At 35.5% G+C, this 11,530-nt stretch overlaps 1 pseudogene; it reads left to right on the plus strand.

The window, feature by feature from the left end:
- Positions 1 to 3,268: 3,268 nt before the first annotated feature.
- LOC118006333 lies at positions 3,269 to 3,673 on the plus strand (annotated as a pseudogene).
- Positions 3,674 to 11,530: the final 7,857 nt, after the last annotated feature.

The raw sequence follows: 11,530 nt of genomic DNA on the forward strand, positions 1-11,530 counted from the left end.
CTCTCTCCTTCCCTCTGCCCCTCCTTCCAATGTGCATGGTCTCTCTCTCTCTCCAATAAAGAAATAAATCTTTTTAAAAAATTATTACTAGTATATGTCTGACTGTGGATTTTAATTTTGACTTTGTGAAGTTAATGAATACCAGTTGATTAAATAGAAAACGCTGAAACCTCTATAACTGAGATGGCATGACAATTTCATGCCCTGATACATATCACCTGTTTAAGATACAGAGCACTGATCGAGAAAATATAAAAAGAGAAAAAAAAAAACTCACGCAGTAACACAGCAGGGCTTAGACACGAGCTTGGCACCGCTGTGGATCAGACATTGTAGCTGCAGTCCTAAAAGGTTCTTTTCCCCTGACTGACAGTGTCGCTGCATTTAGGCTCCTTCACTAAGAGTCCACATATGAGAGAAGAACCAGAGTTAAGATCACCGCTTGAAGTCACAAGTTAAAGTAAAGGTCTACCCAGTAATCATTCTTGAAAGGAGAAATTACTTGAAAATTTTGCTGACCTGCCGCCCGAGGCTCTATCTTTATAGAAAACTATTAAACTAGAGATATGGGAAGAAAAAAAGACACACCGTGATGGCAGGAAAAAACCCCAAATAAACGGACTTGAGCACTGAGTCCTCAATAACTTTAATTATTACCACAAAGCAGACACCCCAATATGCCAGTACGTTATCTATTCCACGGCACAGACGAGGACGGCATCTGTCTTCATAAAGGGAGGAATAAAGAGAGGAAAAGAAATTACAAAAACAATGACGCAAATGTATTAACTTGAAAGGCTCCAGAAACCTGTGATCAAATACAAGCCTAAAAAAGGCAGAAATTCATCACCACCACCAGCACAATGATGGAACCATGGATTCAGTCGAGATAAAATTATTCTCACAGAAATGTCTGCAAAACAATTTAAAAGGATATGTTGAGAATTTTCAGTAATAAAAGTAAAAGAGAAAATCCAATAAAAAAGAATTTGGAGTTATAAAATAAAAGCAGGGAGAAAGTGCACGACAGAATTTGGTATCTATGAGGAAAAAACTGACTACAAATACTGGAAATGACAAACGTAGTAAATGAATCAATTAAAAAATTAAACATGATAGAATATCTAGATTGCACAAAAGATAAAATTAGTGAACTAGAAGGATAATAATGAAGAACTCATCCAGAACAGAACCCAGGGAAGTGAATCAATTTTAAAAGAGAGAATTCAAAAGATGCGAAAGATAGTCACTAATATCCAACTGTAAGAATTCCTAAAGAAGGGACTTGTGTGTGGAATTGCAGAAAAACAAAATTTAAAAATAATACCTGATAATTTTACAGAACTAAAGATAGACAAGAGTACTCAATTCTAAGTGCACTGTGAATACCAAGTAGGAAAAAGATAAATTTACACCCAGATATGTTGTAGAAAACCTGCAGAACATCATGATAAAGGAACACATCTGAAGACTTATATTAGGAAAAAGCAGGTTATATCTAAGGAAATGACTATCAGACTGCAAAAGATCTAATCAGCTGTGACTTTGTGGCTGAAAATAAGAATAGAAAATAATACACCCAAAAGAGTAACAAGAAAAAAATGCGCTGACTACAATTTGAACCGCAACTATTAGTCATAATATTTTCAGACAAGGACTAAGAAAGATTATTACCTCCATATATTCTCTGAAAGAATTACTGAAGGATATATTTCAGCAAGATGGAAAGTGTTTAAACAGTTTTTATTACTGTTAAGAGCAAGCAATGGAATAAGGCAAAATTACAATTAAAAAAACAAACTTAAGATGCCACTTCTCCCAAATTAAGTTAATATAATCCTGATAAATAGACCAACACTTTTTTAAAATGGGGGCTTTTATCAATTTTGCCTCTAATTCACATGTACTTGGATGACTAAGGCTATCTAAGAAAATTGTGAAGAACAAGGTAGGGTGCTCTGTCTTACCACATGTCAAGCTTGGCTAATGACACATCTACATTAATAGGGATGTATGGTATTGACACATGAATTGGCAAATGAAGCACATAACAGAATAGGATGCCCAGGAATACATATGTATATATTAATCTTGATACACAATAGAGGTAGATATGTAAGTAGGGAAGAGACAGACATTTTAAAATTATGTTAGGAGAATTGCTTCTTCAATAAAAAAAATCTATGGGTAAAAAATCACTAAGAGTGACTTCCAGATTTATTAAGATACCTAAGAGTAGAAGAGTAGAACTTTACTATTTTTTTTATTGTTATGTTAGTCACTGTACAATACATCACCAGTTTTTGATGCAGTGATCCACGATCCATTAGCACTGGGTGTTGTACAAAAACTTTACTATTTTAAAAGAATACATAGAAGGAAATAACTAGAGCCATAACTCAATCAAAATACTGGCAGAGGAAAAGAACAGGAAATAGAAGAGCAAATACAAGGGCTAATGAATGCAAAAGATCTAGTATCATAAAAGGAATTAATAGGAGATATAATTTCACACTCATCAAACTGAGAAAATTCTAAACATGTCGATAGCTAGTTGATAAGGACGCAAAACAAAGGGGATGCCTACACCACTGCTATGGCAATTCTACGAGCAAGTATGGTAAAAGTTTACGTACTCTCAGTCATTTTGTTTGTGGGACTTATTTCATCATAACATAAATAAAATAGCTCTCTTTAAATAAGAAAACAGGTGGACATGACCTATCCTTAAGAACTAATCTGTGTGTTTACCATGTCCTTTTGAAAATTCTTTATTCATTCCTCATAAAGATCCTGTATGTTTAGTATATACTTGCTTTCTTTGTTAAAAGCAAAACTGGAGACTTGTCTTTCAAATGTAATGCCTTATCAATATGCATCGTTTCAGATTCACAAGTGATCTTACCCTAGTCAGAAAATTACTTTTTTCATTCTATAGAAAACCGCTTCTTTTTATTATTTGAGCATAGATTTTGAGCTAATTGATTTTAAGCTACAAAATCTTGTTTTCTATGAATTTATTCTTTTCCTTTGTTGCTAGTTTGATTTTAATTTATATATGTTTTTTAGCCCTTTAAGCAAAGGGTTAGACTTCAGGGCACCATTCATAATACTATTATTATAGAATACTAATCAGACATTTATAAAAAGATGAATAAAAAGATGAGTATAGTCGCACATTCACATGGCCCCTGGGGTCAGACTGCGGGTCTCCTTGGAGCGGGGGTTGTAGCTTCAGAGTAGAGAACTGACTGCGGAAGCCAGAATCATGCCAGGACAGGTGTTTACATAGTTTCTTCCCCACTTTGACTGACTTTGAGTTGAAAGGAGGGCAGCTGAAACTGCAACCAAAGGAGGTATTATGCTTCCAGAAAAATCTCAAGGAAAAGTATTGCAAGCAACAATAGTAGCTGTTAGATCGGGCTCTAAAGGGAAGGGTGAAGAGAGATTCAACCAGTTAGTGTGAGAGCTGGAGATCAAGTCCTTCTCTCAGAATATGGAGGCACCAAAGTAGTTCTAGATGACAAGGATCATTTCTTATTTAGAGATGGTAACATTCCCGGAAAGTATGTAGACTGAAATAAATCATTACAGAAATCGCATCAAGCGAAGCTGTCCATTCCAGTGAAGTTGTGAAATCTTTCATCATGTAAATAATTTGCATCTCTCTCTTTTATAATAAACTAATGGCATCCAAGTGAGTGATATCCAGTGTCTCTAAAATTAAGTTTTAGAATACTGATATAAACATCACCAAATAAAAATGCACAAACAAAAAAAGAGATGAATATGAAACCAAGTGATAGAATATCAGCACAATAATAATAGCAACATAACCTTATGAGAAGCTGTTTACAAAGTTAAATTTAATTTATGACCCCCAAGTAGTAAGAATGATATCAGTATGTATCTCTGGGAAACAGGGATTTCCGAGAAAAGGAAACTGACTTGTAAAGTACTTACAATTCAAAACTACATTAAAGTCCTAATTTTCTTTTGTTTAATAACTTGCACCAACACGTGAGATGAAAAGTGCATATACAAATAATCTTACATTAACATCTTCTCTCAAGCCTAATCTGTCAAGTGAAAAAAATATATTAAAATACATTCGACAGTCTACACTTGGACCTTGCCTCTAACAGGTCAAAGAACATCAATATTTAGCATGGTTTTTGAAGGAACCATGAACATATTACAGCCTTTGGCTGGTATGTAGATAGATAGATAGATACATAGATACATACAGATACAGATATTGATATAAAACTGTTGAAACTTATTCTGCTAGAACAAATTGCCAAAGTACAGGTCTTTTTTTCCTGGCAGAAATGCACCATTTGGTCCATGAATAAGGTCCCACCCCTGCTAGATAAGTCTAAAAAGAAGAACCAAATATCAGAAGTCTGACAGGAAGTGAGACTTGTATCTTTTAAGGGGCCAGATGATAAACATGATGCCAGAATGACAGTCACCTCAGGACAGCCTGTCATGAGTTAGGAACGATGGGATTTTAAGACCTTCAAGGTAAGTGGTAGTTCATTAGCAAATTCATCTAGTTCATTGTTATTTCCTTATTTATGTAGTTTTCAATTTTTACTGCCTATGGTAAAGTTGTATCTAAGAATTTTGACCAGGGCATAACTGTGATCACACACAACATTAAGGGGCAAGACAAGGTCCTAGTTACTCTAGGGTTAGAGTGTTCAACCAACAAACAGTAAAATACACCTAAGAACAAAGTAAAATCAATGGAATCAGAGTCAAAGCTGAGGGGTCTACCCTGTTCTTCCCATGTAGAATATTTCCCTTCACTGTGAATCTTGAATGTATGCATTTTTGTAAAGATAAGAAAATTCCTTTATGTATACTGATTAAAGAACATGCGCAAAGTAATCAATTTTAAATTAGTTAGCACTAGAAGAAAGGAGCAAGCTTTTTTTTCCTTATGGTCATAGGTTGTGAGGGCTAGGCTTCATGGGGGCAGGATGGGTTTGGTATTTCATTACGGAGAAGTAATCATAATTACTTTGACAACAAATTCATAATGCATTCAATTAAAACGTATGCCTACATTATGGACACACAGGAGCTTGTGGCCACATAGGTCTAGAAAAGTGAGAAGGGCAAACATGGAATACGGAAAAGTTATGTAGAAAATGGGAAGGAAGTGATGCTTGGTGAGAATAACATATTCTCAGTGTGATAACCAGGACGGTGTACTCATTTGATGTATCACGGACCTGAGGCTTTAGGAAGCCTCTAGGCTAGGTCTAGAGGTTTTCTATTTTCCCCAGAGAATCTATCGTAGACTGGGCAAGTCTATTTATATACCAACTGTTTTTCTGATTTTTGCCTAAATCCTCACTGTCACAAGTGCACAAGATGAATTCAATCCACCCTGGGGCTCATACTAGGAACCCGGAAGGATTTCTAAGCATGCTTCAAAAGATGCCATTTCAGAAAAATAAATTATAATACTTATTAGAGGTTGGCAAAGGACTACTTTTTATTCTTTGCCACAACAGAAAATAAAACTAACATATATTATTCCATAGGCCCCTTGTGAATTTATCTACATAAAGCTGCTGAGAATGAGTTAATAATTCTTACTTCTTCATTTTGCATTTTAGTTGAAATCCCAGGGCACTTCAGCAAAAGAGGATCAAGTAAGTTATTGTTAATTTAAAGACAAATTCCACATCAACAGAGCTACATCAAATTCTAATATCTCATTTGAAGACTCAGTTTTGCCAAATGTAAATTCATGACATAAAATAACTTAAAATACCAATATGGGTTCAAAAAAGCACCTAAATCTCTCAATTTCTATATCATACATTCTAGGATATTTAATAAAAATTCTTTCAAGTCCTAAGATTCCATACTAATGGAATTCTCACTTAAAACTCCTGAACTTAGTATAAGCTTAATCAGCAACATAGCTTTTAACATAAAATAAATATAAAACATGATATTGACAGGTCTTTTCAGTAATAAATATTACTGCTTTATAAGCAACCCAATTAGTCACTTTTTTCCCAGATATAAATACCCTTGACATTAAGGGTTTAATACTAATGAGTCTGACTATTCTTGAGAAACATCAAAACATCAAGAAATATCAAAGCTCCACTACATCTAGAATATTGCTATTTTACTGAGACACATACATAAGTCACTTAGTCTAGTGAGGGATTCAAAATGACCCCTCCAGCCTTCTCTTTCTCAAAGCAGCCTAGATGGCCCCTTATATTTGTATAGTCAGTGATCCCTTAATTTGAAGGAAACTTCCCTCCTTCAAGACAAATACACCACCATTCATCTCTCTGCTATCTCTCCAACCTCTGCTTACCCCAAAGATAGTTGATAATGTTGACAATACAAAGATACACAAGTAAAGTGTTTTATGGAAGAAATGATTCTTGGACCAGTAAAGTTTGGGGTTATTAAAAGTACCATGTTTTGTTTCTTGAAGTGATTCAACCCCATTATGTTCTCCAGAGAAAACTTAAAGAAGAAAGAAACCCTACAAAACTATCTCATTAAGTACAATGTTCAATACCTCATCAAGTAGGAGTCAGAGGTTTAACAAAAAGTGATGGGTAGTTAACTTGAAATAAGATAGAGTCAACAAATACATAATGAAGGCAGACTTGAGGAGAAAAACAATGTCTTGGGGATATATTTTCATTTAGTGACAGGACAGAGAGGTACTAGTTCAGCCAGGGGGGCAACCATAACTGAGCATGAGCTGAACAGAGAACATTAGGAAGCATTTTTAGTTCTATAATAATAAGCATGTAGGACCAGACTGTTACTTGAGCATTTCTACTTGAGAGGAAACAGCTCAACAAGTAAGGAGTAATAAGAAACAATTTGTAAAGCACAGACAAAAAGCCTGGTATTGCAGAGAATATATGCCAGGCACGTATTACAGAGCAACTATTCCATTATTCATCTGTCATAGTTTTCTTTTCTTCTTTCTTTCTTTCTTTCTTTCTTTCTTTCTTTCTTTCTTTCTTTCTTTCTTTCTTTCTCTTTCTTTCTTTCTCTTTCTTTCTTTTCTTTCTTCTTTCTCTCTTTCTTTCTCTTTCTTTCTTTCTCTCTTTCTTTTCTTTTTTCTTTTCTTTTAATGAAATGTAGTCCACACACAATGTTACATTAGTTTCAGGTATACAACACAGCAGTTCAACAACTCTATACTTTATGCTCTGATTTCCTCAAGTGTAGCTCCCATCTCTCACCATGCAACACTATTACAGTACTATTGACTGTATCTTTTGTTCCCATGACTTACTCATTCCATAATTAGAAGCCTGTATCTCCCATTCTCTTCACCCTTTTTGCTCACCCCCCACCCCTCCCCTCTAGCAACCTTCAGTTTGTTCTCTGTATTTATAGGTCTGGTTCTGCTTTTTGTTTGTTCATCTGTTTTATTTTTTAGATTCCACATATAAGTGGAATCATATGGTATTTGTCTTTCTCTGACTTATTTCACTTAGCAAAATATCCCCTAGGTCCATCCATGTTGTCACAAATGGCAAGGCCTCATTCTTTTTTATGGCTGAGCTGTCAGAGTTTTGAATTCAGGTGAGTTCATGGTTAAAAATTATATGGGGGTGATATAATATAGTGTGTGTGTGTTTAGTGACAGACTTTAATACCTTTATAAATGACTTGAGTTTATACAATCATTAAGGATCTGATAGGGGTCTGTAATTGTTCAGTTATACTTCACTGCATTTTATGAGTGGAATTATATGGTTTAGTGGTATTTGCAAATTTGGAGATTTGCAAATGTCTCAGGAAATATACCTTGGGGTTGCTGAGAGTTTGTTTTATATACATGTATAAATGAGCTGGCTCCATAAGACTTTCTTTATGATAGCTTTATAATCATCCCCAAAATGGATAGTAACTACAGGTGACTGAAGGGGGCTATGCTTTCTCTATCCTGCCCTGTTCAACACTATACTTGGTTTCTGTCTCTGGTGCAATAATGCTTATGTTTTTCGTTTGCCTTTTTATTCCTGTTTTCTGGTTCTCATTGTTTCAGACATCATTAGCAGGTGTTGAGAGAAAGAAAATATTATTGTACAAGGGTTGAAAATATCAAGGAAATGTAAATGGTCTGTTTTGTTTTGTTTTGTTTTAAGCCAAAACTGGCTTTTGAGTGACAGAGTGGTAGATCTGAGTAAATTAAGGTTCAGGGTTTATCCTCCAGCAAGAGAACAGGAAACAAAATTGAGAAAGAATGACAACCCCACACCACTCTACCTACACGCACAGCAGAAGAGAATCACCAAGGCTGAGGACAGGAAGTGCACACTGTATCCAAATTCTCTGCCCAACCTGGTCTGGATTGCCCCAGTGGGTCCTTCTGCTTCTGCAATACATTGAGGCTATTACAATCAACCCCCTCCCAATAGAGGGAAAGTACACTGACTCCCAGACAATGGTGAGGCTTAAAAGACAGCTTAGGCACCTGGGAAGAAAGTGACTAGCAGCAAAAGGCACACCATTAAGCTTGTTCTCACCTAGAGAAATGTGTAACACATGCCAAGTGTATCTAATCATATGGTCAATAAGTGGTCTTCAGTAAAAGATAGCAAATGAAAGCAAAAATAAGGGAATGATACATAAACAACAGTAATTCCAATGGGAGCAGCTAAATAAACTATTAGCTTGAGCAGAAAGGATCAATATGATACCACTGCATTCTTTTACTACATAAATTATAGATAGCCACTAAAAATACATGAATAGAATCTTGGCTATATTTATTATAAAAAAAAACTTTTCAAATTTTTAATATCTGGGGTTAAAAAACAAAGGACTTTTGCCACCCAAACTAAGATTAATTTATTACTTTAATATTCCAAGTATCTTAAAAAGGTGTCACTTATGACAATATTTTAATGCTAATCCTCTTTTCTCAAAGATCTAAAAAAGAGGGGTGCCTGGATGGCTCAGGTGGTTGGGTGACCTGCTCTTGGTTTCGGCTCAGGTCATGATCTCAGGGTCCTGGGATCGAATCCTGTCTAGGGCTCCCCGATCATCAGGGAGTCTGCTTGAGGATTTAATCTCTCCCTCTCCTTCTGCCCCTCCCCCCACTTGCAAACTCTCTCTCTCTCAAATAAATAAATCTTTTAAAAAAATCTAAAAAAGAAATTATAGCAATTACTGTCAGTGAACATTTATTGAATATGAAGTAAATATATAATATTGTATTGAATGCACTACCAATATTAAGTTGTAATTCTAATATTTTCATAGTGTAAAAGTTACTTTATACATATTTTTTTCTTTTTTAATATCAAAAGTACCAAGGACTTCTCCAAAAAATTAATCTCATTTTACTATTAGTATTGCTTATTATTTAATATTTTACACACAAATAACTATTGAAGGTCTAAAGAATTCACGATTCCTATTTTTACCTAAAACTGAAAAAAATGCTCATGAAATACCTAATATTTGTCAGTACTAAATACTGTGAGCAATTACCTCTTTCTCTCTCTCTCTCCCATACGTCTCTCATAAAGTTGAAGTAAGTCATCAACCTACTGAGAGTGTTTCAAGGTAGAATCTTTTTTAAGGGTCAAGGTTGAAACTACACTTACTGTGGGGGAAATGACTGCAATTTTTGCCCTATATTAGGATCTCTACTTATGACCATGACATTAAAATGAGAACCAACACAAGCAGACTGTAATTAGAGGTGGAGCCATGCATGATCTGCGTCTCCACGGTGGTCTAGGGAAGAACTGAAACCATATGGGTCAAATCATGTCTGTGAGAAAAGACAAAAGGAAGAACAGCGACTGTATAAGGTGAGAAAAATATAATGGAAACAATTAGAAGTGATCTTTTTATGACACCATTTGAGGGTTTACCACAGATGGTTTTACCAAATTAGTTAGTGCTAAAGCAAAATACAGTGATGAGGACGACTCAGACTTATCTTAATTGGGAATGTGGGGTAGTAATTAAGGTTGCTTTGGATTTTAAAGGTGTTAGACTCTGAGTGAGTGTAAAAGTTGCAATTCCTACAAAAGGTGGACAATGGACTTTAGGAATGCAAAAACAAGCAAGGAAAGAGATTGGAGACAAGTTGTGGATATTGGCAAGTTTTTTTGTTTGTTTGTTTTGTTTTGTTTTAGGCTTTTAAATTGTTATTTATTTGAGATAGAGAGCAAGCAAGCATGAGCAGGGGGCAGAGGAAGAGGGAGAAGCAGGCTTCCTGCCGAGCAGGGAGCCCGATGTGGGGCTCGATCCCAGGACCCTGGGATCATGACCAGAGCCGAAGGCAGATGCTTAACTGACTGAGCCACACAGATGCTCCTGGATACTGGCAGTTTTGGGGCCTTTCGGTATGCCGTTGAAAAATTGACAAATCCAGAAATAATTAAAAACCTGTGGATCTTAATCACCATCAAGGTAAAAAATTGTCTTGTTCACCAGTGTATTCCTAACACAAAGTAAGGTATGTGACACTCTCTAAACACTTCTTGAATGATTGACTGATTGCACATTCTAAACTGCTGTACCGGTATCTCCCACCTTTAAGCATTACCCAGAGATGGTAATAAGTAATAAAGATAACGGGTTGCAATCATCCCTTCAATCCAGGCCTACCCCACAGCAGAGCTCTGAACAACAATGAAACATCCAACAGTGACCATGTTCTGACATGTTTTGAACTTGTCTAAATTAAAGTTCCAATATGATACTTCTAACTTTGGTTAGAATCTCAGAATAATGCATTTTTATAAATAGCAGGAGAATTTTTTTTAAAAAAGAAGCATTTATCATGCAAGAAAAAGGACAACACTTCTTCAAGAATAATAATCAGTCAGTGGCACCTTCTTAATGAGAGGATTTATATCCCATTGTTTCCAGTTTAAATGTCAGTGTGCGTACATATAAACATTTGGAAAAACAGGTTTCAGTAGATCATGCTATGTAAAGGTCATACAGACCTTGCAAATATTGCTGTATCTCTAACTAATCTCCTCCATTTCTTGAGTTCAAATATCAAATCATATCCCTTTCCACAACCCAGAATTTTCAACTTCTGATAGCGGATCCGACAAGTTTCACATTCCTCTCTTTTTAAGAGCTCGTATGAAGCCATGTGCAATTAGCATATGTTCTACTGTGGTATGCTCTGTCAACACCAGCTCTCTGATCAACGACACACCCTAACTGTTGAATCATCAAAACGCTACAGCAGTATTTTACAACTTCAGTTATGCATAATGTGAAGTAATATGCATGCCTGCCCTCTGTAAATATGAGAGGCAATTTGTTTAGCTCCATGTTTTATTTTGCTTTCAGGATTACACTACTCACTGACTCCAACAAAAGCAATATAATAAGAAATACTGCCTCACAATACCACAGCTCTGTCCATCAATAGCAAAAATTCTCCAACTTAACACCAGTGCCAGAAGATGAATCTCATTATGCTAATTTAGTGATTGTATATGGATTCACATATTCAAGTATATATAAGAGAATACAA

This window comes from Mirounga leonina, unplaced genomic scaffold, assembly GCF_011800145.1.
Source record: "Mirounga leonina isolate KUSES-001 unplaced genomic scaffold, KU_Mleo_1.0 Mir_101595, whole genome shotgun sequence".
Taxonomy (NCBI): domain Eukaryota; kingdom Metazoa; phylum Chordata; class Mammalia; order Carnivora; family Phocidae; genus Mirounga; species Mirounga leonina.